Genomic DNA, 27,934 nt, shown 5'->3' on the forward strand with positions numbered 1-27,934 from the left:
AGACATGGTCTAGCCCTCTGGGAGCCCTCAGTTTTTAGATACATTTGTATCCAACACTGACGCCAAAACTGACGGAGGATTTTACAGCTGAGAGGAACAGCTGTGTGAGGAATCAAATTGCTCCTAGTACTTGTCCTAATGTGTGCTACAACATACAGCATTTAAAAATAAATGCATACATCGATAGTATTCCTTTAAGTGATAAAGATGCTAATCCTGCATTCAAAGCCTTCAAAACTTTTTCTGCTGTTATGATTTGGAGTTATCACATACTTAAAGCGTCACTGTAGATAGAAAATAAACACATTGTTTCACTTACCTGGGGCTTCCCCAAGCCCCCAACAGCAGTCCTGTCCCGCGCCGCTTCTCGACGAGCCTCCGTTCTCCCGCCGCCAGCTACTTTCGGTTTTGCCACTGCACCTGCGCGGCTCTGGCCAAGTGTATCCTTTCTTCGCAATCCCCACTATTGCAGAGGGGAACGCGAAGAAAGGATACGCTTGGCAGGACTGGCCTCGTCTTACAAGTCGAGGTATGGAATGGAGCGGCGGCGGGAGAACCGAGGCTCGGGCAGGACCGGCGCGTGACAGGACAGCTGCTGGGGGCTTGGGGAAGGCCAGGTAAGTGAAACAAAGCGTTTATTTTCTATCTACAGTTCAGATTTAAGGAGCACTAGCCCTTTAGTAGTCAGTGCCAAACAGTTGCATGCTGGGGGTTCTTTCACTGAAATCAAAACGTGGACAGTACAATACATGTGTTATAAAAGTAGATAAATACTAGATAAGTAGATAAATACTTGATCTACTTACATATGTGTTTTTTTCCCTGGCATAGTATGGCTAATCCTACTGCTTTAAAGGGATCCCGAGGTGAGAGTGATATGTAGGCTGCCATATTTATTTCCTTTTCAACAATACCTGCTGCCTCTGCGTCTAATACTTTTAGCCATAGACCCTGAACTAGCATGCAGCACATCAGGTACTCTGACTCAGCTGACTCAGGTTTTACTCAGACTCTTCTTATGCCAGGAAATCAACAGGGTAGCCAGGCAACTGGCATTCTTTACAAGGAAATAAATATGGCAGCCTCCATATCCCTCTCAGGTCAGTTATCCTTTGAATGTTATCATTTTAATAGAAATTTGCAGCCAGCTATCCCCTTATTAAAAGCTTAACTTTTACCTCCTTACTAGTGTGGAATCTCCACTTTTTTGTTTTGTGTTTTTGAAGGAAGTGCTTGCAAGAACTTTCAATTTCCCCTTGTGAGATAGGTGCACAGGTTAGGGACCCTTGTTACTCACTTTATACTGTTGTATTAGTTAAAGGGAACGCACGGTGAAAGGGATATGGTGGCTGCCATATTTATTTCCTTGTAAATAATACCAGCTACCTGGCAGCCCTTTTGATCTTCTGGCATAAGTAATGTCTGAGCCTAAACCCTGGAATAAGCATATGGATAATCCAGCAAAACCAAAGTCAGAGGACCTGATCTGCTGCATGCTTGTTCAGGTTCTATAGCTAAATGTATTAGAGATACAGGATCAGGAGGACTGCAAGGCAACTGGTATTGTTTAAAAGGAAATAAATATGGAAAAATATGAAATAAAGGGAACCTGACGTGAGAGGTATATGGAGGCTGCCATATTTGTTTCCTTTTAAACAATACCAGTTTCCTGGCAGCCCTGCTGGTCTATTTGGCTGCAGTAGGGGCTAAGGTACATCAGAAGCAAGCATGCAGCTAATACTGTCAGTTTCCTGGCTGTCCTGCAGATCCTCTGCCTCTAATAATTTTAGCCATAGCCCCTGAACAAGCATGCAGCAGATCAGGTGTTTCTGACATTGTCAGATCTGATAAGATTAGTTGCATGCTTGTTTCTGGTGTTATTCAGACACTACTGCAGGCAAATAGAACAGCAGGGCTGCCAGGCAACTGGTATTGTTTAAAAAGAAATAACTATGGCAGCCTCCATATTGCTGTCACCTCGGGTTCACTCTCAAGTCCTACATACTGTAAATAAAATGATCATATTACTTGGATCAGCTCATATTGGCACAAGGATTGACAGGCATCTAATAGACACCTGTGTACATTATTGGTAATAGGCATTCCAGGCGGTGGGTTTGGCACCTTAACTGCCATTCTCCCTCCCTTCAGAAATGTGGAAATAGGAAGTAGCTTGGCTGCCACACAGTTAAGGAGTAGGCACAACCACAGGTAATGGGCTGTGCACTAGTGACCTGTAGGCTTCCTGGAAATGTAGAAGGTAGTCTAGGTGCAGATGACCCACACTAGCAAGGGTCACGCCATCATACTGTGCAAAAGGAACATTACGGTACCTAGGGCTTTTTAACTGTTTACTATGCATAGGCTTGAATCTTGCCTAATGGGCTGTAAGTTAATCATTGACTTTATTTTGCTTCTAACATTAATAATTAGCAATCTGTTTTCTGTAGTGTATTTCTTTCCCCAACATGCTTCTGCTCCTATCCTCGGGCAATACATATAATTAGGCCTAGTTTATTGGAGTCATCCTGCATGTTGCACAAACCCCGTTTATACAGATTCAGGGCAAACGGGCAGTTTAAAAAAAAAAAAAATGCACATCTAAAGGGAAGTTGGGGCTGCCTCTTTTATTGTAACGCTGTCTCTGCAGGAGAAAATGTATCAACAAAGGCAGCTTCTCATGTTACCGCCAGGCTACTGCCAGCCTAGTTCGGGAAAATACCGAACTTCTATCGCAACTGTAAACATTTTTATGAATTCAGAAGTCTAAAATACAGAATGCGGTATTTTCCCGCACTGATTTTTTTTTAACCGAACATACTTTTATGAATGATAGCCAATGTGCTGAAAAATTACCCCCTCTGCTTATAAGCGAGTCAGTGGAGCAGAACAGAAGGTGGAGCCGGTTTTGTTGCTGGCAGAGGAGTGCGAGGATCGTGCACTAGTGATCCTGCTCTTGCCAGCTGGCTCCCGTCTGTGCCCCCCATCCCCTGCAACATGGTATGCAGAGTGTACACTCCACCAATGTAGAAAAAGGCACTCCACAGGCTTCAAACTTGCGTTTGTGTTTATTGAGCAAGACACACTACATGTTACGAGTCAACTGACCCTTCCTCAAGTGAGGAAGGGTCAGTTGACTCGTAGGAAGGGTCACTTGAGGAAGGGTCAGTTGACTCGTAACATGTAGTGTGTCTTGCTCAATAAACACAAACGCAAGTTTGAAGCCTGTGGAGTGCCTTTTTCTACATTGGTGGAGTGTACGTTTGGCAGGAGTGGTGGACCTGCAGAGAAAGAGCACCGGCATTTGCTACCTATATCAGGTTAGCTGGATCTGAGCACCAAGGTGGATTATTCATTCATGGTATGCAGAGTGCACTGATCAAGACTACCTGTGTCCCCTGGCTTGTGGAGCGGAGCAATGATTGGGGATTCTTCTTGTGTGGCAATCGTATTTCCTCCCTTATTCTTTATTTTCTCCTAGAAACTGCACCATCCTATATAGCTTGCTTTGTAGACACCTGAGTACAGCATAGATCGTATTTCTACACAATTGACACAGATGGAACAAACACAAATAAATGGGATACAGTTGGGGACATCAAACTTGGAGAGGGACTTAGGAGTACTCATCGACAACAAGTTAAATAATCGTACTCAGTGCCAAGCCGCTGCAGCTAAAGCTGACAATTTTGGGATGCATTAAAAGGGAAATAAAAACTCGAGATGCTAGCATAATATTGCCCCGGTTTAACTCTCTAGTAAGGCCACATCTGGAATATGGAATTCAGTTCTGGGCACCACATTACAAAAAAGATATTGCAGTTTTAGAGCAGGTGCAGAGACGAGCAACAAAATTGATACGTGGGATGGAAGGTCTCACTTACTAAGAAAGGTTAGATAAACTGGGTTTATTTAGTCTAGAGAAAAGACGCCTTAGAGGGGATCTAATTAACATGTATAAATACATCAGAGGGCAATATAATAGCTTGGCGGATGAGCTTTTTGTCCCTAGGCCATCTCAAAGGGCTAGAGGACATGATCTGCGCATGGAGGAAAAACGTTTTAGCCATTTATTTAGGAAAGGGTTCTTTACAGTAAGAGTGATTAAGATGTGGAATGCATTGCCACAGGAAGTCGTTATGGCAAACTCTATACCTGCATTTAAAGGGGGCTTAGAACTTCCTTGCGTTGAAAGACATCCATGGCTACAATTACTAGGTAATGCCTAATGATGTTGATCCAGGGATTTTATCTGATTGCCATCTGGAGTCGGGAAGGAAATTTTCATTTTAGGGGCTAATTGGACCATGCCTTGTAAGTGTTTTTTTTGCCTTCCTCTGGATCAACAAGGATATGTGAGGGAGCAGGCTGGTGTTGCACTTTATACTGGTTGAACTCGATAGACGTATGTCTTTTTTCAACCAAAATCACTATGTAACTATGTAACAAATAGGATATTGCTATGGACAATACAGAACAGGAAAACAAGTTTATATTGTATGTTATGGCAGACTGTAATACCACTTTGTCTTCTGACTTGGCAATTGATAGTTTAGTCATTTTGTTAACGTTATTTCGTAGCAGCAAAACAAGAATCTGTTCTAATGACAAAACGTGTTGGTCAAACATATCTCGTAATATACCCTGAAGAAAATTTTCAGCTGGACATTTGTCTTTTTGAAAAAGTTTCACTACTATCCATGTGACTTCCTCAGTTGACATGAGCTGATGGAATATTCAGAAATGTATGTCTTGATAATTAATCACTTTTAGGCAATAGATAATCCACACTTTTTTGTAAAAAGACATCCTGTCAATATAGGCTAATATTTTTGTTAACAAATGTAAATTTAGTTTTATTACACATTAAATGAATTACGAGTAATAAAGCTAACAGTTCTCTAGCAGCATACTGAGCCTTACTATGGTGTTTTGTTTTTCCCTTAGTAGATGACTACAGACTAACCAGCAAGCTCATGGTGAACCAGAACTCATTGATGACTACACAAAGATCCAGAAATATATTTGCTACAAGAATACAAGACCACTACCTTCTGATCCAGCAGAACAGGACAGAGCTGCCAATTGCAGGGCACAGCTGATGCAGGACAGATAAGTGTAAATTATGGTATTGAAGTATTCCAGCTCCAAGAAACTCTTGGTACAATTACTAGCGTTTTATGCTAGGAAAGATATACTTAAAGGGATACTGTAGGGGGGTCGGGGGAAAATGAGTTGAAGTTACTTGGGCCTTCTAATGGTCCCCCACAGACGTCCTGTGCCCGTGGAGCCACTCACCGATGCTTCGGCCCCGCCTCTGGTTCACTATTGGAATTTCAGACTTTAAAGTCTGAAAACCACTGCGCCTGCGTTGCCGTGTCCTCGCTTCCCCTGATGTCACCAGGAGCGCACGGCGCAGGCACAGACCATACTGGGTTTGCACAGTACACTCCTGGTGCCATCAGCAGGAGCGAGGACACGGCAACGCAGACGCAGTGGTTTTCAGACTTTAAAGAGACTCTGTAACATCAAAAAGATCCCCTGGGGGGGTACTCACCTCGGGTGGGGGAAGCCTCCGGATCCTAATGAGGCTTCCCACGCCGTCCTCTGTCCCACGGGGGTCTCGCTGCAGCCCTCCGAACAGCCGGCGACAGACCCGACTGTAATTTCAATATTTACCTTTGCTGGCTCCAGCGGCTGCGCTGTGGCTGCTCTCGGCTCCGAACTACACGGAAATACCCGATCTCAGTCGGGTCCGCTCTACTGCGCAGGCGCCGGAAACTTGCGCCTGCGCAGTAGAGCAGACCCAACGGCGATCGTGTATTTCCGCCCACTTCGGAGCCGACAGCCGTCAGAGCGCCTGCGCAGGAGCCAGGAAGGTAAATATTGACGTCATCTTTCTCGGAGGGCTGCAGCGAGACCCCTGAGGGACGGAGGACGGCGTGGGAAACCTCATTAGGATCCGGAGGCTTCCCCCACCCGAGGTGAGTTCCCCCCCCCCAGGGGATCTTTTGACGTTACAGATCCTCTTTAAAGTCTGAAATTCCAGAAGTGAACCGGAGGCGGGGCTGAAGCATTAGGAAGTGGCTGCGTGGACACAGGATGTCTGTGGGGGACCATTAGAAGCCCCAGGTAACTTCAACTCATTTTCCCCCGACCCCCTACAGTATATCCCTTTGAAGTGCAATGAAACCCATCATTTCTTCTTTGCTCTAAAATATTATTTACAGCATATAATATACTAACACAATTTTTTTTAGTAAAACAGCATTAAGGCCTGAAACACACCAGAGGAGTTTTTCTGAACGTTTTGAGTTTTTAAATCTGCTGCTAATATTATCCTATGTGTCTGTGTACACTGGAGCAATGAGGTTTTGTAAAAAAAAAACCCATAGCATTACATTGGGAAGAGCTTTTGAAACCTCTAAAAGCTCTTCCCAATGTAATGCTATGGGGTTTTTTTTACAAAACCTCATTGCTCCAGTGTACACACACATAGGATAACATTAGCAGCAGATTTAAAAACTCAAAACGTTTAGAAAAACTTCTTTGGTGTGCACCAGGCCTCAAAGGGTTAAATCACAGGACTGACTTTTTCTCCTGCAGGGGCAGCCGCATGAACTGGTGATAACCTTATCTTGTGTTTACATTCTTCACTTGATACAATTAAGTATACATTCTCTGACTGTGCAGAAACTTCTGCTAATGAGTCCAGAACTGAAACACTGCTAAGAAATCATTACTGGGTGTATTTACAATAGAAATACAACAGTTATGAATAAAATGCACCAGCAGCTTTCAAAGTAAATAAACTGAACTTTGGGAACTTATCATTTCTAAATGAATAATAATACTTGTGCACAAAAGCAAATATAATAATTGTATGGGTTATAAAAAGTAGGAAAGCACATTTTTAGTGAATATTTTGTCAGAGTTTAAACCCGCTTTAAGAAATGAAAATCCCAGAGTGCCCCTAAGGTTGATTTGTGGGTGGACTCTGTGAATGACTCCCTGACTCTGTATAAGCTTACATATCTGAGCAAGAACTGTTCTAAAGTTGCGTACACACGTCCAACGTTACGCCTGATTGTCATTTAAACTGGTCGTTTGACCGACTTGAAGTGCAAACAGCAAGTCATTCAAACGTCCTGTACACACTGACCAATGAAGCTGCTGCTATCCTAAGTCACATGTCCTTTAACCAAATTGATGATGGACAATGGACTAGATTAAATGACTGAACAAACGACTGTATGTTTAAAGGTCTATTAGTTGGACAAGCAAGTGAAGTGCGGTCCAGTGTTAGTCGAGGAGCATAAATGCAGACCTCAAACCAACAAACGTTGTTTCCTGTGATAATACCTTTTTTTTGTTATACTTATTTTATTTTCAAAAAATATATACTGATTTCACTGTGTTACAATTTGGCCATATTTTGACAATGATACATACATCAAACCAGTAGGGAATGGTACAACAGAAGTAAACTGCGAACGTGGAAGAGTCTTGATCAGAGTCTTTTTTTTTTTTTAAGTGAAAACATAGACCATCTGAATAAACCCTAGGGAGGTAAAAGTCTTGGGTCATAGAAGAGCGTTTTTAGATGTAATGTTGATTGTAGATTAATTCTTCGCTGTGGTGGGTAAAGAGTATCACAGTGCCAACAAGAGGAGTTGGTTGCGGGTTTAACTGTATGAGAGTCACAGAATGAAAGAGGAAAAAAGGAGAAGGAAAGAAAAGACTATTGTATCTATGTAGAGGTGTATAGAAAGGTGGGGCCACTCTGATACTACTCTAAACTATGCTTCGTAGAGAGAGTGCATGGGAATTACCAAGGGCCTGGTTAGGATATCTTCTAAGGTGGGTAGTAGATAGGAGAGGAGTAGGGCCATGAATCCCATATTTTGTGGAAATTTAATTCCGTATCTCTCAGTGATGCCGTGAGTTGTTCCATATTTTTTGTCCAATTAATTTTATGAATGACTTCTGATATATCAGGAGGTGCTAATTTTTTCCAGTTGGACGCAATAGTTAGCCTAGTAGCAGTTAGTATGTGGGTAATGAGACGATTGGAGTGTTTGGGGATTTTTTTCAAAGGTCTGCCCAGGAACATGTATACAGGGTCTAAGGGAACTGTAATATCCATTGAAGTTTTGATAAGCTCCCGAACTGTGGACCATAAATTGGAGATCAGAGGACAGGACCAAAAGATATGTTCTGTGGTTCCTTTGTTATTGCACCCTCTCCAGCAAAGGTCCGATGAGCCTGGGTAGATCTTTGCTATTTTGGCCGGTGTTAGATACCAGTGGAAGAGAATCTTATATATATTTTCTCGGATCTGAATACATTGAGATGAATGTCTAGCATTGTCCCATATCTCGTACCAGTCTTCTAGGGAGATGGGAGTTGAGAGAGAATTGGACCATTTGTGCATATAGGTGTGATCGGGTATCCATGATCCTGATTTTGTATGGAGGAGAGTATAGATTTGGGATATCGGGCCCTTTTGGTGACCAGGCTGTTTGCAAATTCGTTCAAAAGGAGACAGAGTTGGAGGTGATTTTTTCAAGAGAGTTTGCAGGAAGTGGGAAATCTGATTATATTGCAGTAGCAATTGGGGAGTAAAAGTAATTTTTTCCTCTAGGTGGGGTTTGTCATATGCTTTGCCCGTTAGTGGATTGAGCCAATCGCTGAGGTTAAAGTATCCCAGGTTATACCACCTATTCATAAAGGAGTTAGATAGCCCTGGGGGGAAATGAGGGTTGCCCAAAATTGGGCATAGAGGAGAAGGTGATGACTTCAATTTGGCGGAGTGGCTGGTGTTTTTCCAAATGTTGAGCGTAAATTTAATGGTAGGAAGCAGTTGTTGGTCATTAATCCTAGGTTGAGAGTGGGACCATAAGAGGGATGCGAGGGACATGGGGAGAATGCTAGAGGCCTCGATGAGACCCCATTTAGTGAAGACCTTCAAGTTTGTCCATTCAGGGAGTTGGCGCAAATGTGAGGCCTGATAATAGAACCTAAGGTGGGGTACCCCTAGGCCCCCTTGTTCCCTAGGGGAGAGGAGAACAGATCTTGAAATTCGGGATCGTTTATGATTCCAAATAAATGTAAAGAAGGCTGACTGCAGGGATGATAGCTGATGAGCAGGGACCTGGACTGGAAGGGTCTCGAACAAATATAAGAGGCGTGGGAGTATATTCATTTTGAGGGCGTAAATGCGACCTAACCAGGAGATCTTATAGGCCGTCCATTTGTGCAGATCTTGTAATATTTTCTGGATAAGGGAGGGGAAGTTGCGCTTGTAGAGTGTACTATATGTAGGGGTGAGGTGGATACCCAGATATTTTAGTGAGTGGGATTGCCATCTATAGGGGAAAAATGATTGTAGTGTTGTGAGTAGTTGAGGGGGGATTTTAATAGGTAGGGCTTCCGTTTTATCCTGATTAAGTTTGAATCCTGAGAGGGATTCAAACATTCTTAAAGTGTCGTGTAGGACTGGGAGTGTAGTGAGGGGATTAGTGAGGGTAAGGAGTATGTCGTCAGCAAAGAGGGAAATTTTGTATTCTCGTTTACCAAATAGGATTCCTGTGATGTCTGTGTTTTGTCTTATAGCTGAGGCCAGGGGCTCAATGCTCAGGGCAAATAATAGGGGGGAAAGAGGGCAGCCCTGTCTAGTGCCGTTATGGATCAGAAAAGGGGATGGGGGGGCAAAAGGTAATTTAATCGAAGCTGAAGGGGATGAATATAAGAATTTTATCATGGATAGGAATGGACCTGAGAAGCCTTGGTGGTTTAGGACATGGAACAGGAAAGGCCAATTGAGACGGTCAAAAGCCTTCTCTGCGTCTAAACTCAGGAGCAGAGAAGGATTGTTTGATCTATTCATTATAGATATGAGGTCTATAGCTCGGCGGGTGTTATCCCCTGCTTGTCTACCCATAATGAATCCTACTTGATCGTTATCAATAAGTCTATTAAGGATAGGGTTGAGGCGGTTGGCTAAAGTTTTTGTGATGATCTTCAGATCTGAGTTGAGAAGGGAAATGGGGCGGTAGCTTTGGGGTAAGTGGGGATCCTTACCGTCTTTTGGGAGAACAGTAAGCAGGGATGATAGTAAGGAGGGAGGGGGGGTGTCCCCTCTCATAATCCTATTTGCTAAATTTACAAGGTGGGGAGTAAGAATGGAGCTGAAGTTTTTGTAATAGGAGTAAGGAAGGCCGTCTGGTCCTGGGGATTTGGACGATGGGAGAGCTTTAAGTATTTCTGAAACCTCTTCAGCGGTTATGGGGGTATTAAGGGATAAGCGTTCTTGATCTGTGAGTTTTGGGAGGTTTAATTGGGTGAGGAAGGATAGGACCCTTGAGTCATAGTTTGGGGAGGAGGAGGGGTCTGGTAAATTGTACAGTTGCTCGTAAAAAGATGTAAAGATTTGAGCCACCTGATGGGGATCATGGTGAAGAGTGCCCTGTTGGTCTTTTAAGGAATGGACTGCCTGATATGATCCCCTGGGGTTTAGCTTTCGGGCCAATATGGTATGGGGTTTGTTACCTCTTTCGAAAAATAGCTGTCTTGTACATTTTAAGCTTTTCTCTAGTTGAGATGATTGAAGAGATCTAATGTCTAGTTTTATGCGTTGAATATCAGAGAAGTGATCTTGTGTGGGTTGTGATTTATATATGGAGTAGGCCTTAGCAAGAGAGGTATTAAGCTGTGTCAACTTTTCAGAGGAAAAACGTTTACGTTTGGAGCTTTCCACAATGAAGAAGCCTCTTATAAAGGCTTTATGGGATTCCCAAACTAAGCCAAAGGACGAAACCGAGTTTATGTTTATATCAAAGAATGACTGCAATTCTTTACAACATTTTGATATTAAAGTTTTATCCCTGAAAAGTGACTCGTTTAATCTCCAATGCATAGGTTTGTGGGGGGAAGATAGCCAGTCAAGTTCTGCTGTTACTGCTTGATGGTCTGACCATGCAGTTGGGATTATATTTGAGGAGATAAGTATCGGCAGAGTTGGGGTATTAGCGAAAAAATAGTCTATTCTAGAGTGGGAGGCATGAGGGGGGGGAAAAAAAGTGTACTCAACACTCGTGGGGTTAGCTATGCGCCATAGGTCAAAGAGCCTATACTTCCTTAAGAGGACCCTAAATTTACGTGAGTTTCTGTCATGGGAGGCTTGGGAGGAGGAGGAGGATGGGGTACTCCTGTCTTTTGTAGATGAGAATGCCAAATTGAAGTCACCTCCTAGGATAAGACTCCCTTTCATTACTTTATTAAGTTTTACCAGAAAGGTAGTAAGGAAAGCAATCTGATGGGATGTGGGGACATACACATTGGCTATCGTAATTGGTTTTCCTGCCAAAGTTCCCACCAATATTAAAAAATGGCCTTGAGGGTCTCTGATAGTTTTATCTATCTTCATAGGTAAGTCTTTTTTGCACAAAATAGCTACACCGGCACGTTTTTTTGGGCCTGAGGCCAGATGAGCAGAGGGATAGAATTTGTTAGTGAGTCTTATGGAGTCACTGGAGGACAGATGGGTCTCTTGAAGGAAGACCAGGTCGCAGTCGAGTTTCCTGAGGTCTCTCAGTAAAGATGACCTTTTTTGTGGGATGTTCAGGCCCTTGGTATTAAGTGTGTATAGGTTAACCATTTTCTATGTTGTAGATATGTACATATTTAAGGGCAGAGAGTATCTGGAGTGGCCAGTTGATAGAAAGAAAGATAGTAGGTGTATGAACAGCGGGAAACCAGAAAGGGTAAGTTATACAAGACAGTATCTGAAGAACAATAACAAAGAGATAACCACTGCTATTTATGTGGTAACATTGTGGGGCAACTCTAGGGAGCTGCAAAAATAAGAACTGCCAAAAAAGGTAACATGGTCCCTGGAAAAAACCATGGGGCCATGTGGCAGTCCTCCGGAGGCGCATGTGGGTGAACCAAGAGGGTCGCCCAGATCTCCTCGGCCAAATATACAATTCTATATAAAACTATAATCAGGGTCAACATAACGATTGAGAACGGAGTTAAATTGGGAACACAACCTGGACATATGCAAAATATGACATTAATCTTCAGAGCAAGCATATCAAATCACATTGTGAGATAGAGAAGATATGATAAAAAAAAAAGCATATTTGCGTGGAGTTCAGGTCTGGAGCTGCGGCCATGTAGGATCATGGTTGGTGTAGATAAATTAGGTAGGTAAAGCTTCCATATCCTCAGATGGGTCGGGAAAGGTGAGACTGCGCAGGTGGCCTCTGGATCTGTCTGCCATGTGGCGGATCTTCCTTGGGGGGGGAGCTTGGTGAAGAAGGTAGACTCTGCTGGGTGTTGAGAGTGGAGGGGAGGCGGAGGCCCAGTTGTTTAAGAAACATTGGAGCATCATCCATTTCTGAGACTGTGAAGCGCGCGCCATTCCTGTTTACGGATAGGCGGAAGGGAAAGCCCCATTGGTACTGTATTTTGGCGTCTCTCAGCAGTTGAGTGATGGGCCTAAAGGCTCTTCTTTTAGCCAGAGTAATAAGAGATAGGTCATTGTATATGGAAAGTTCGTCCCCCTTAAAAGAAACTGTGGAAGTGTTGCGAATTGCTCTCAAGAGGGCCTCTTTTGACTCATAGTAGTGAAGTCTGATTATAACATCTTTAGGTCTCTGTGCTGAGGTTCTTCTCTCCCCCAGAGAACGGTGGGCCCTATCCATTCTCCACATTTCGTCAGGTAGCTCAGGTACTAGTGATTTATATAGTTCCAGAAGGTGGGGAAGGAGTTTATCAGAGGTGATGGACATAGACATACCTTTTATACGTATGTTTTGACGTCTTTCCCTGTTCTCGGAATCTTCCTGGGCGGCCTTTATTGATTTAATGTCACTTTGGATTAAGCGATGTTCGTCCTCAAGGTCCTGTTGTTTAAAGGACATGGCCTCCATTTTTGTTTCCAGGGAGTTAGTGCGCTCTGCCAGGATGGATAAATCACCTCTGAGGTCCTTCACTGCTGTGATGATCATCTGCTGGAGCGAGTCGTGCATGACTCGGTAGTGCCTGTCTAAGGCTGAGTCTAGCATGGCAGCGGTAAGCGGTGCGAGGTCTGGAGCCGAGGGACTCACGTCAGGCTGCGGCGGGGCCTGCTGCTGGGTTTGTGAGGGCTGGAGCGTCTCTGTAGCGCGGTCGGCGCCATCTTGGATCGCTGGGGGGCGGACATACCGATCCATGGAGCCGGCTTGTGGGGCTGCCTTAAGGTTGCTTTTTGCAGCCATCTGTGCCCAGGGGTGTCCGCTGGAAAGACCCGTTGCGGCCGCGCTGTTTAAGCGGATAGGGAGCGGTGTGCGGCCTGATATGGCGGAGATGTGGGCAGGAGCTCGGATCCTAAGCGGCCATCTTAGAATCGCCGCGCATGCGCCTCCTGTGATAATACCTTTAATGACTAACTGTACATAGTTCTGATTGTATGGTTATTGTACGGTTCTGATACAGTTCTGTATAATGCCTGAAGAAGGAACTTAACATTTCAAAAGTTTGTAATAAACCATGCAATAAACTATGTACAGTTAGTCATTAAAGGTATCACAGGAATCAACGTTTGTTGGTTTGATGTCTGCATTTAGTTAGACAAACGACTACAAGTCGTTTGTAAACAAGTAGGGACCAAACAGTCGTTTGAACGGCAGTTGATCCAACTGATCCGCCAAGCTTTGCCTGATCCGCCAAGCGGATCAGGCAAAGTGGCTGTTATAAGTCGCTTGACTGCGCATTCACACGTCCAACTTGTCATTCAAATGACAAGTTGGACAACAAGTTGGGCAGAAAATCAGGACGTGTGTATGTACTTTAGAATCTTATTTTCCACTTGGCCCTTATATTACTGTATTTCTTAAAGGTTAACTAGTGTGACTATCCTCAGATGACCATACTGGTACTATTGTTTGAGCGAGGGGTGGTTCGGATGTCTGAGGCAGGAGAATTTCTATACAATTCTGCGTGTTTACGAACGATTGTTTGTATGAACGATCGGAAGTGAATGCTTGGGAGCACTAACAGGTGAAAATCTCCTAACCAATCCGATTCGATTTTCGGATCAATCCTGTCAATCTGATCAGATTGGTTAGGAGATTTTTGTCAGTTAGTGGTCCCAAATGTTCATTTCTGATCATTCATTCAAATAATCGCTCGTAAACGATCGTTCGTCAAGTTGTTAGTGGGCAACCTTTAGGCTTCTGTCTTTTTTTCCTCTTCTTTCTTACTTCTTTCTCTATTTTATATTTTGGCATATGGCTATAAGGAGACTCAGTATTTAACTCTTTTGACCCTTCGGGCCCTTTTACACTTAATGCGTTGGTATGCGTTAGTCTGCCTTAGTATGCATTAGTCTGCGTTGGTACGTGTCTGTTGCATAGCAGTGCATGGTGAAAAAGGTTTCAGTTAAAACGCCTATAGTGTGAAGTGAGCCATAGGAAAACATGGGCATTACTTTGAAAATCAATTTTCTTTCAGTTATAACTGAGAGCAACTGATTAAAAGACCACTATCGCAGAAAAAGTAGGTAGTTAAAATGTGACCGGACTGACAGGTTTTGGACTAGCCTATCTCCTCATGGGGATTCTCAGGGTTTTCTTTGCAACTGCTGTTCAGGAAATGCTGCTGAAGACAAAGTCTAAGGCCTGGAACCCACTGAAATCCGCAAACGCAAAACGCAACCGCTAGCGTTTTGCATGAGCGGTTTGCAAGCGGATTCATGCGAGTTTTCGGTCGCGTTTTGCAACAGTGTATTTTTTTCCTCAGCGGTTGTGTAGCGTTTTGCGTTTCGCGTTTTTATCCTGATTGGTCCTGTGAATTATTTTTAATTTTGTTACAGTGTGCTGAACCGCAAAACGCTAGCAAAACCGCTCAGTTTAGGTTTTGCTGAGCGTTTCTGCTAGCGTTTCAATACTTTACATTGAAGCGCTAACGCTCCCAAAATGCTGCAGGTCCTGCGTTTGCGTTTCTGGGAAACGCAAACGCTCCTGTGGAAGTTGCCCCATCCATTAACATCAGCTGAGCGTTTTGGCAAAACGCTAGCGTATCGCAGCGCTGCCAAAATGCTCAAAAAAACGCTCTTGTGGGTTCCAGCCCTAAGGCCTCGTTTATACTTAATCAGTTGGTACGCTTTTTGTTTTTCTTCTCCATAGCAGTGCATTGTGAAAAAGATTTCAGTAAAACGCATTGTGTGATAGGTGCCATAGGAAAACATGGGACTTAGGGCTGGTTCAGACGGACTCTTGCGGAGCGTTTACCACAAGCGTTCGGAACGTCGCAATAAACACACCGAGCTTTTGCGCACATTCACACGATGGGGGCGTTCGGGTCCCGATTTTTGCGAGTGTTTGAGCTGCCCCTGGAAGCGACATGTAGCTTCCAGGGGGCGGCCAACCGCGACGACTAAGGGGAAGAAAAAACGCGACTGCATCGGAACGCGACGCGAAGGCTACTGAAACCCTGACCGCACAGCCTCCGCAACGCCCCCAAATGCGATACCACGCAGCCGTCCATCTGAACCAGCCCTTGCTTTGAAAATCGGTTGACCTTTCAAGTGAGCAACTGATTAAGTATAAACGGGGCTTACTGACAAAATAGTGTGCAAGTGATTAGGGAGGCTGGCTGGCATCTTACTATTTTGGCAGTTAAACTGCTGTTCAGGAAATTTTGTTGAAAACAAAGAAAAGCCCGAGAATCCCCCATGAGGAGATGGACTGGCCCAAAATCTGTCGGTTCTGTCAGATTTTAACTGCCTACTTTTTTTTGTGATAGTGGTCCTTTAAGTGTAAAAGGGGCCATAATTTATGTCTGGAGATATAGAAATGTTTGATCACTGTTGGGAAGGATTACGATTTCCAGTGCAATCTTCAATATAACTTTCTCTGAGTGATACGATTGTATGCCTTGCTTTATACTATATACTGTGTTCTCCTTACTTGACTGAAAACTAATAACATTGATCTTGGCTTTGCAATCCTCTTTAAGGTAGCCATACACTGGTCGATTTGCCATCAGATCGACCAACAGATAGATCCCTCTCTGATCGAATCTGATCAGAGAGGGATCGTATGGCTGCCTTTACTCCAAACAGATTGTGAATCTATTCCAGCATGAAACCGGTCACAATCCGTGAAGCTGCCGCTACCCCCTTCCCCTCCCCCTGCATACATTACCTGCTCCGGCCAACGCGTGTCCCCTGGTCTCCGCTGTCTTCTTCTCCGTGCTCGGCTCCTCCAGCTTCACTAAACTTCCTGCCGGGGATGTTTAAACAGTAGAGGGTGCTCTACTGTTTAAACTTCCTGCCGGGACAGGAAGTTCAGTGAAGCTGGAGGAGCCGAGCACGGAGAAGACAGCGGAGACCAGGGGACACGCGTTGGCCGGAGCAGGTAATGTATTGCCGCTAGCGTCGGTCATCAGGCATTCGAACACCGCTATCGACGCACTCCCGACCCGCCTGGCGATCGAGTGAAATCTTCCGCACGGACGGATCGATGGGAATTGACGGGAACGATTGTTTTCGGATGGAAATCGATAGTTCTGTCAGCGTTTGCGCAATGATTTCACAGCAGATTTGATCACAGTGATTGAATCTGCTGTATATCGGCGGGAAAATCGTTAGGTGTATGGGCCCCTTTAGTTGGCCAATGCAATAATTTATGATGTTATAGAAGTATTTTTAGAGCCTCTTCCGCTGATAAAAAAGGGGCCCTAGTTGGGCAGCGTGGACAACCCCAAACTTCCATTAGTATATTTTGAGTTGTAGAGCTTCCCAAGAAAAACTATGAGGGTACCCTGATGTTCATCATCAGGAAATGGAAGCAATAAAAAAAATGCTTGAAAGGCTTATCTGTGAATTAGACTAAAATGCAGGGAGTTAATGTTGTTGCAGTTTTAATGCTGTGGTCAGAGCATGTTCATTAGATAGGCATTTCAGAATGTATCAGCAATCAAGCATTTGGAAACATTCTCTAATTCCATTGATGCCACGGCCCTTATCACTGCTCTAAAGCCGTTCAAAATGGTCAGGGCTGTGAAGTCAGCGCCAAGGAGTCAGCAAATTTGGGTACCTGAAATTTGAATCGGTGGTTTCATTAACTTCGAAGTTGGAGGATTTTGTACCAACTACAGAGCCCCGAAAATGGAGTACTTGTTTTTATTTTTACTGGCTGGCATTTTGTTCACTGACTCATGTTTGAACAGACCCTAAATAAGCACTCTACCACCACTTAGGTGTCATAATGGAACTGATTTATTAAGGTTCTCCAGGACTTTAGATTATTGAAGAACATAAGTTGTTCTTCAAACCTGACCTGTTTGCTGACTTGGTTGAGTGCTGCTTGTCACCAGGCTTTAGCAAGGATTAAAGGAAACTTTGTTACTTGCCCCTGTACGTCTACAGTTGCATGCAAAAAGTGTTGGGTTGTTCAACTTGTTCCAGAATCCATCTTCAAGACTTGTGCTGATGCGATTATACATCCGAATCCCCATAGCTGGATTCGGATGCGTTGTCCGAAAATGTGCAGCAGGCTTCGTTTTTTTTTCCCCACATGCGAATTTGGAAACAGGCTATTGATTTCAATGGGCAGCTATTCCCCATCTGAATTCGAGTTTGGGGAATCGAGGTGAATCACCGTTAGGGGAAACAAGCCCTTTGTGTGTTTTATTCCCTTAACAATTCTAGGCTGTCCGGCATGTTTTTCAAGCAATTCTCAGTGTTAACAGGGTTCACCAGCTTTACAGGATGATTTATTATCTCCAAGGATCTCCAGTCTTGGAGTGACATCAGTAAGTCAAACCCTCTATGTATTTTACATCTCAGCAGCCAAGATCTATTCTGATCTATTTCAGCCTCTCAAATGATAAATTTGCCTTCTTAAAACAGAAGGGATTTACAGTTATTTAGCGTTATTTACTCAGTAAGTGAATATGCAAATCATTCCTTTATGTCCCTGAAAAGCCAAGCATAAATCCATGGCCACCAGTCTACAGTGTGCCTATAGCCAATTTATTTGACAGAGCCATGCCAAGCAATCTTGCAGATAGCTGTTTCGGGTATACGTTGCCCTTCATCAGTGCAAGCTATGGATTGGTATGGCTCATGGGAGTTTCCTCTTGCTCACACAAACTGAAAAATTGCAAATACTGTACCTTCTGTTTTAACATGTACCGGAGGCAAACCTCAAGTACAAAAATACATACTTCCTAAGAAGAGGGAAGCCTGTAAATCCTATAGAGGCTTCCCATGCGATGCTCCTACCCCCTCCCCCCCCATCCCACCCCCAATTGACATGTGTAGATTACTGAAGATTACCAAGAAGGGCTTGTCGGTAGGGACATCAGGGCTGCGCTCCCCTACCAGCACAAGTGCAGCTGTACTACTTTTGCATTAGTATGGCTGAGCCTGTGCAGCTTCATGCTATTGCTCAGGTGCAGCCATGCTCGTGTGGTGCAGCACAGCCGCCCTTGTGCCAGAAGAGGATTGTGGCCCCAATGTTGAGGTGGGTCCCGGTAGTGGCAGCAGGAATGAGGAGCATCATATGCATCTATAGGATCCAGAGGCTTCTCTCTCCTCGTAGGATAAGTATGTGTTTCTGAACCCGAGCTTTGGCTCTGGTTCAGAAAAGCTATATTTAGCACAAAGCTGGTAACTGAACGACGTTTGTAACAACCGTTCTGTCCCCCAGAAAAAAGAAAAGCCAAACTCGGGTTCAGAAATCAATCGCTTTTTTTGTATTAATGGGAGGCTTTTAGGTTCTTTTTTTTGCCCCTTTAAAAAATCCAAGTACTTGTGGTTGACAGTAACTTAAAGTGAACCAGAGACAAAGCACCCTCATGTAATTTACTAATTTATCAGTAGGAACATTACAGTAAACACCTACCCTGCTCTCTATCATCCTTCTCTGCTCAGTCTGCTTGTTATCAGCTCTGATCCCCGACTGGGGTTTGACCTGGAATCATTATAGCGGAGTCGGTCTTTTGTGAAGTCTTTTCAAACCCGCCCCCTCCTGGCTCAGCTTTCCTGCTTTGCATGTTCACAGAGAGCTCTGATGTTGTGGGAGGAGCTGCTCCTGCCGAGGAAGAAGCTCTGAAAATATATACAACCTTGGCTGCATTAGTATTTAATCTGTGATCTGTGTGCAGTCATCATCATCTGTGCAGTTTCATTCCACGAGAGACACTTTCTACAGGCTAGGGCTTACTTTCAGGGGATGTCTTCATTTCAGGGAAAGAGGGTATACACACAATTCTACCACTGACTGCCTACACATATTTGTGCCGGTAGTTGAGGTTTAAGGATAATGATGAAACAAAAGTGATCTGGCAAATGTTTTGTGTGTTTGTGTGAAATACAACAGCAAAATAAACTTGTTTTAATATCTTTGTTAAAAATAACTCTATAAAGCCACCCAGCTGTACTGAACCTGAACAGAGCCATAATGCCTCTTGCCTAAGATATCCTATATAATAAAACCCCTATGTCCCTGCGTGTGCTTCCTGTCTCTGTGTAGCATTGTCCGCGCTTTTTGCTACTGCGCATGTGCGCAGCACGGACCCAGCCTCACAGAGACAGGAGGACGGGGCCAGGGAGCTGAGCTGGCGGCGTGTGAGCAGGCGGCCGGGCGTGCGACGTGTGAGCGGGCGGCCGGGTGGGGGTCGGTCGCATGTGGCGGGTGCGCGCGCTCAGAAACACAGACCTAGAGTCCATTTTTAAACAGGCTTAGGTCTACTAGTAATCTATAAAGCAGCTTGATTAGGTTTCACAGTGGGCAGGCATGCCAGAATAATGAAGTTGAATGCACACAGATGAAAGGCTGCAGTAGCAGCCCTGCTTGTCTATAGAGTCATGGAGCCTAGACAGCGCATCCAGAACAGCTCATAACCTGGAAGCAGCAATGAGCTGGTGGCCATATTGGATTTTTCCTGGAGCAATAATGGATAAAAAAAAACACTCAAAAAGACACACCAGAGCGGCAAAATTATCAGGTAGAGCATTTATTCTTTACAAGCTATCGATTGATATGTTTATTTTGTGTGAAACGTTAATCACTGGTTCCCTTTAACGGAGTTCTCTGTGGGACATAGCAGTGTTACAAAGGTCATCCAGTTACCAGCTCTCAGTTTTGAGCAGCTTTACAAATATCTTCAGCAAAGATGAGTTGAATGACCTTACCATCTCTCATTCCCTACTATTTTTATATAACATAAGGCTGGTGATTCACCAAAACTAATGGAGATCTGTAATGTGTGTAGGATGATAACTCCTCAGTTTGGCAATAAATAGGCTTATCCACTTAATAATGTACGGTGAATAAATGTTTTATTGTTAACAGGAACATTTCGGATTCCCAGATGGTGGATCATATTTCTGATAGGCCCTGATTCGCTGTAGCTCTAGTGGTGGCACCAGGTCAGTATGTGTTTATCAAGGTATTTCTGACTCACAGTCAGGAGGAAATGTCATGTTTCCCCAGTGCTTGCATGTGAGTTTCCTGCACAATAGATCACGTCATCATCTGTTCACTTTTCATATATATTCATTTCTGAAAAGCTGAGAGTGTTGGTGTGTGAATCTGAGCTTTATTGAAAATACAGTAAACCTGTTTAAAAGTGAGTCATATCATTTACATAACAATGGAAGCGATGTAACGCTGGTGGAATTGGCTGTTCATTATCATTATATTATGTTCTCTGAGCTCTGCACCATTCTTTTTCCTTGGCGAGTACCTTAGAAGCGAGCCACTGAATGTTTTGAATATTGTGGTCTGCAGACTTAAAATGCATACCGTATCTTCCCCCCCCCCCCCCCCTTCCCAATCAGGCCTGTGTACTCTGATGAGCACCTACTGCATTCATGGAAAACACTGGCTGGCATTGGTGTCTGGTAGATGGTTTAGAGATAAGCTGGTGTTGTGTGCTACACTGCCAGGCCTGTGTGCCATCTCTCTGGATGTTGTGCTCCACCTCGGATCACACTCATGACTTTCTGCACGCGGCTCTGAATTAATTTGTATGTCCAGTCTTCATTGCAGTTCACACTCCTCCTTTTACGTGTGCATTATGCTTAGAGGCAACAGCCACAGATGGGTACTTTACACATTTTCCTTGGTACAGGTCTCTTCAGGGCCCTTTCACACCTATGCGGTATTTTTACCGCACCCCACCACCGGGAAATGAAAGTCTATGGTGACTTTCATACCTCCACGTACGGCAGGACGCGACGGAAGGAACCATTTCACTGCATCCCCGACACTGGTCCAGAACTACGTTACCATGCGTCTTCTGCGGCGAACTGCGTAGGCCCGGAAGTCTTGTTAGTCTGACGATGCATGGATTTTTAAAAAAAATTACAGACGCAAAGTCGTGGCCCGCATGTGCCGAAGCCTATTTTTACAATCCGCTTCCGTGCGCTTCCGCATACCCCGAAGCAGGAAGTGAAGGTAAAGCGTATGTCACTTCCTGCTTGGCCCAATGCCAGATGGGGGACTATTGTGTAGTAATGTGGAATTCCCAGAAGGCCTGTTTCTGATGGTGCGGCGGAAGCGACGCACTGCATTGCTGCTGCCAGTTTACAGGGTGAAACCAGCCTAAAGGCTTAGTTTACACATAAAAGGGTGGGCAGTCAGTTTTTGTCAGTCAGCATCAGTTTTGTATGCGTTTCTCTGACTGTGTTCACACATAAATCTGTACATGTCCTGTCAGTTTTGTATGTGGTATGTGTTTTTTATGGGTGTGGTCACACATGAAAAGTGTACATTTCTAGTGCAGCCAGGTAAAACTGATAGAAAACTGATGCAAAACTGACGGGACTGGACTGGAAGTGTACAGATTTATGTGTGAATCAAGCCTTCAGGCCCAATGACAGTGGAGTGACTAGCGGGCATTTAGCACTAATCGGCGAATTGCCAGCACGGTAAATGCAAACTTGCTATGTGCAGCATTTTTTGCAATTTTTAGATCGATTGTGATTGCAATGTATTTAAAATGCAAATCGCAATCGCTCAGAAATCGTGAAAATGTACAGTGATTTTTTTTTATTGCACAAAAATAGCGATAATCGCCAGTGTTTGCAATCGTCCGTGTGAGCGGGGCCTTAGGGAAGGCAGTAAGATAAATGCAGCCTTTAACTCCTTTCTTCTCCTCTCTGAAATGTTTGTAATTTTCAGAAATATCTGTTTCCTGCTCACAGGAATGCGTTCTACACAACCTATGTGACAACGGTACAGAATGTTAATTTCTTTTTTTCTAAAGTTTACATCAAAGTGATTACAGAACAAAAGATAGTTTATTAATATAATTCTAACCAATAATGTGGCTGTAGTTACGTTTGTTTGCATTTGAAGAAAGAGTAATTCATGGCAGTTTATAATATGCACACAGCTAAATGTGCCTGCCCACTGTGAAACATAATCAAGCTGCTTTATAGATTACATCTTAGGCGAGAGGCGGTATGGCTCTGTTAAGCTTCAGTACAGCTGGGTGGCTTGTTGGAGTTATTATTATTAACAAAGCTATTAAAACAAGTTTATTTTGCTGTTGTATTCAACACAAACTCACAAAACATTTGTCAGATCCCTATAATCCTTTTGTTTCACCATTATCCTTAAACCAGGCACAGATATGTGTAGGCAGTCAGTGGTAGAATATTTGTGTGTATACCCTCTTTCCCTGAAATGAAGCCATCTTCTGAAAGTAAACCCTAGCAGGAATGTTGAGCATGCTCCAAATATAAGCCCTGCCCTGTAAATAAGCCCTAGCTGCACTAAGGGGAAAAAGTGTGTTTCTGCTGGAGTTGATGATCTCATGGGCAGGACCAAGGCTATGTCATTGGGCCAATCACTGCTACTCAGCAAGTGCAGTGATAGGCCCAATAACAGAGCCATGGTCTCGCCTTCGAGATCATCCGCTCCAGTAGAAACACAAGTTGCTGTACTTCTTCCCCATAGGCTGAAGATCGGGGACACAGCAGCATGGAGCTGAGGGGAAGAAGAGGATTAGGGGGAGATCACAGGACACAGAGGACAGTGCGACATGGAGATAGGGGTAAGCGGAGGATTCAGGGGGACATTGGAGGACATAGGAGACACCAGGAGGACATAGGGTTACATAGGACACAGGAGTTTAGGGGATAAAAGAGGACACTGGTACATAGGGGGACACCAGGAGGACACTATCGGTACAAGGGGGACACGGCACACAAGAGGTGCATCCAGCAGAGGAAAAGGTGGCACAGTGGGGAAGGCAGGAGGACACACAGCACAGGAACTTGTGTGTTCATAGAAATAGAAGACATCCACTGAAAATAAGCACAACATTTGGAGTAAAATTAATTATAAAAATTAATTAATATGACACTATCTTATTTTCGGGGAAACATGGTAGGCTTAGAAAGTTTTTAAATAAACGGTTTAGGAGGAGCCCTTTTACTATTCACTTCCTGCAGCACAGACTTCTATGGCTTGATGCTGCAGTCCTCTTCGAAGCTCAGTCTATGCTCTGCCCCCTTGCAGTCTGAACTGTATAATGATATAAAAGCAAGCAGGAAGTGCAGTACAAACTAAAGGGAACTTCTGGGTTACACTCAGCAGGCCTGTAGATGTACACTCCAATCTTCTGATACACAGTAAAGATGCGTACACATGCAGTTGGGTTAATCTGTAGCAATTGTGGCTCCTTAGAGGAGAACAAGCGTTGTACAGACATGCCTCTCAGCTACACTCAGTAGTGTGTACAGTTCAATGGAGAAGGGAGGAGGAACAGTGGATGTCCCTCTGGGTCCTCCCTCCATTGCGCTGCTGCCAGCTTTGAAATATCTGCGACTGGAGCTACAGTTGCACCTACTGCACATGCGATGGCCTGTTTGCGCACCTCCACAATCATGCTCCTGGCTGGATACATTCTGTACATGTGGGGCTCATTCTTTTGAGTACTGTGCATGTGCAGAACGCTCCTGGCAATGGGAGCAAGATCGTGGTGGTGCGCAAATGGGACTACGGATGTGCAGTAAAGAGCTCCAGTCACAGATATTACAGAGCTGGCAGTGGTGCAGTGGAGGGGGGCCCAGAGTATAAAAAGGGACTTAACACACTATGGGGGACAGAAAGAAGCCCCAGGTAAGTAAAAATCCAATTTTTTGGGCAAGTTCAGGTGGGTTTTAAGCCTTAGGCGTCACTAGGGTTGGTGTCACCCGGTGCGGAAACTCATGGTGTCACCCTTCTTACCCCATGATCCTCCACCCTCACCAGATAGTAACGTTATAGGGGGATGTTAAGATGATTACCATGTGGCCCTGGTGGCCTCTGAACTCCGTTATCATCTTAACATGGAGGAGCCAGAAGGGAGAAGAGCAGGAGGGAGAAGTACATCAGGCTTTGGCCTGGTCTGTATTTACATAGCCTACTCTCCCTTAACCTGGAGCTTGGTGTCACTCCCTCTGCTGGTGACACCTGGTGCGGTCCGCACCTACCGCACCCCCCTAGTAACGCCACTGGCCTTAGGGCATATCATTAAGCCATTGATTCTACTCTAGAAGCCAGATTTAAGGTGTTTACACTCTTTTCTGTGTCACCTATCTGGATCCAGATCGATTCTGCTGCTGGCACTTTGGTAAATAAGCCATGGACAGATTCACCATTCTGTTATACCAGAGAGATCTGTACTGTTACTATGGTAAAGAGAGGAGGGACAAAGGCATGACACACAATGGTGCTGTTGCCAGCAGGTAAGAGAGACCCAAATGGCTGTCTCTGCCGAGTTTCAACTAGCATGTGTATATGGCTTTACACAGAGTCCTCAGTATCCTGCACCGGCGGGGATCACCTGATGCCGTAAACAAGTGCTTGTCAGTTGCTTGAGCAACCAGCCTAAAAAGCACAATCCTCCCTCTGTGCAGCGTTAAATGCTCACCGAGCTTCCAGCAACGTCCTGTAGCTCCTAGCAGGCTCCTAGCAGGCTCCTAGCGGTTTTCCACCATCCTCCATGTATATCTCCCGGTGCGTCACCTTCACCCGCGTCAGGTCACGTGACACGCGGGAGACACCAGAAAGCCGCTAGGAGCTAAAGGATGTCACCAGAAGCTCTGTGATTATTTTAAAACTAAAACAAAATGAGCCCCAAACGCTGTCCAGTCTAGTCCACTGACAGCCTGCCTTAGTTAAGCAATAAGTATTATAAGATCAGGACTAGGGTCACCGACCCAATGTTAATAGAAACAAACATTCAAAAAAAGAAAAGTAGTCCCTCTTCTAACTCAGTTAGATATATCATTACTCAGAACAACAGCAGTACCAGAAAATGTGTCACTTTATTTAGTCAGCAATCATGTTAAAAACAATTAAAACCAATAAGAATCCCCCGACCTCTTGCCATCCACAAATCTCTCCATAGTAGATAAATATACAATAATCATTAAATCTGCTAGATTGGCATACTTCCCAGAGACTATCAGCTGGTTGATCCAAAAGGGTGTAGCCCACCAACAGGGTTAAAACATATCATCATAAGGGTGGAGTACTGGATCAATACTGCTGGTGTCACTGGGAATCCACATAAGAATATTAATGTTTCCCAAAATAATTTGTAAAAAACTGGTATGAATAGGTGAATAAAACGTTAGTTGAATACAATATAAAGTGCTAGTGCTAATTCATGGTGAAAAAGAGTTTCCACATGTGCATGCTAATATGAAATGAAGACAGTGCTGGTGAATAGAGGATGATCAAGGAGAAGGAAAGCCGGAAGAAAAGTTTATCCGTGCAAAATAGTGTAGAATGGAAAGATCCAGGACATAGTGAAGGTGAATGGAAAAACCACGTGAAAAGATCAGACCAGCGGAGAAGTATTTTGTCAATTCATCAATTTGCCAAGCAGAGCTTACCCAGATAAGAGGAGAAGGATGGGGCCGTGGGGATCCGGATCTCCGCTGGTCTGATCTTTTCACGTGGTTTTTCCATTCACCTTCACTATGTCCTGGATCTTTCCATTCTACACTATTTTGCACGGATAAACTTTTCTTCCGGCTTTCCTTCTCCTTGATCATCCTCTATTCACCAGCACTGTCTTCATTTCATATTAGCATGCACATGTGGAAACTCTTTTCCACCATGAATTAGCACTAGCACTTTATATTGTATTCAACTAACGTTTTATTCACCTATTCATACCAGTTTTTTACAAATTATTTTGGGAAACATTAATATTCTTATGTGGATTCCCAGTGACACCAGCAGTATTGATCCAGTACTCCACCCTTATGATGATATTTTTTAAATCTGTTGGTGGGCTACACCCTTTTGGATCAACCAGCTGATAGTCTCTGGGAAGTATGCCAATCTAGCAGATTTAATGATTATTGTATATTTATCTACTATGGAGAGATTTGTGGATGGCAAGAGGTCGGGGGATTCTTATTGGTTTTAATTGTCTTTAACATGATTGCTGACTAAATAAAGTGACACATTTTTTGGTACTGCTGTTGTTCTGAGTAATGATATATCTAACTGAGTTAGAAGAGGGACTACTTTTTCTTTTTTTGAATGTTTGTTTCTGTGATTATTTTAAGGCTGGGAAGACCCCCCCCCCCTGCCCTCCCCCAAACAAAACAAAAACCATTGCCCATTATACCCTCAGGCATGCCGGTTAGTTGAGACTTCCTGTTGCCTGAGTTACAGATAATGGGCATTTTGCTGTAGTAGATAATGTAAGAGCAGACTTGTTCTATAGCAGTAATGGCTAACCTTGGCACTCCAGCTGTGGTGGAACTACAAGTCCCATGAGGCATTGCAATACTCTGACAGCTCTGAGCACAACTCAGGGAGGCAGAGGCATGATGGGATTTGTAGTTTTGTCACAGCTGGAGTGCCAAGGTTAGCCATCACTGTTCTATAGGCTGCCTCATAGCCTAGGTAGAAAGCAAAATATAGAACTAGCAGTCTACTGAACATACTGTATGTATAACATGTACTGGGAGTGAAGTACATAGACACGTAGCATCATTTGATTCTCTCTGCAAGTTACAGTGATTTTTTTTTTCCCATGATAGAAAAGCTTCCTAGTTGAACTGGCTAATACATTATTATGCAAGATGGCTGCTCACGCTGTATCTACTGAGCGGAGGGTTTATGATTTTCACGCAGATGACGTCAATGCAGGTAAGATCACTATATAGGCAATAAGGAGTTGGGAGAGAGGTTTTTCATTTAATTTTTTTTTTTATCAGACTGCAGTTCTTTACAGCTTGAACGGACTTGATATTCTCTTGCGAATTAAAATAGAAAATCTTATTTCTGATTAAAAGCTTTGCTTGCAAAAAGAGATCTACATTGTTTTATCCACCTTCTCCTTGGGAGCTGTAAGGAAAGTGTCAGCAATTATATTTGTGCACGGGGATTAAAATATTTAAAGAACCTATGAGGCTCCAAGCTGTGAATATTAATTGCTGACTGAAACGAAAGCCATGTTTAAGCAGTGGAAATTAATTTTGCTTTAATGCTTTTACATTGCTTCTCATGGACTATACTATACTCATAATGTATAATTCATTGATTAGTTATATGTGTGGTGGCAAGAATGCATAAAAGGTGCTGCAAATAGAATTTGCCTAATTGCATGTGTTGTGGTTTTTAAGTGTGTTCAAAATGGGGGGGGGGTGTCTTAAAGCAAACCTGGAGCTACGGTTAAAAAACACGATATGATAAATTCTATGTGTAGTACGGATAATGAATAGAACATTAAAATTAAAAACAATGGTGCATGAGCCAGCCTGGGGCCCCGGGAACTCTCACTGCCCGGGGCCCCAGAACCAGCATCTAACACCTTATGTGAGCGCAGCCAAACCCTTGGAGCTGCCACCCCCAAGGCCTGTCTCCAACTGCTCTAAAACTTACCAAACACACAAATGGAGAAACTCACTCCCAAA

The 27,934-nt window shown here is 43.9% G+C and overlaps 1 protein-coding gene and 1 long non-coding RNA gene across 2 annotated transcripts in view; both read left to right on the forward strand.

Moving 5' to 3' along the window:
- The window catches only part of RTKN2 (rhotekin 2), a 254,071-nt gene extending 249,009 nt beyond the window's left edge, over nt 1-5,062 (forward strand). The window contains exon 16 of the transcript XR_011024318.1: nt 4,951-5,062. The gene's annotated coding sequence lies outside the window, so the exon portion shown is untranslated. The remainder of the gene's footprint in view (nt 1-4,950) is intronic.
- A 15,289-nt stretch (nt 5,063-20,351) lies between these two features.
- The window catches only part of LOC137534168 (uncharacterized), a 28,857-nt gene continuing 21,274 nt past the window's right edge, over nt 20,352-27,934 (forward strand). The window contains exons 1-2 of the long non-coding RNA XR_011024321.1: nt 20,352-20,428; nt 27,059-27,167. This is a non-coding gene — a long non-coding RNA (uncharacterized lncRNA). The remainder of the gene's footprint in view (nt 20,429-27,058; nt 27,168-27,934) is intronic.

Source organism: Hyperolius riggenbachi, chromosome 10 (genome assembly GCF_040937935.1).
Source record: "Hyperolius riggenbachi isolate aHypRig1 chromosome 10, aHypRig1.pri, whole genome shotgun sequence".
Lineage (NCBI taxonomy): Eukaryota > Metazoa > Chordata > Amphibia > Anura > Hyperoliidae > Hyperolius > Hyperolius riggenbachi.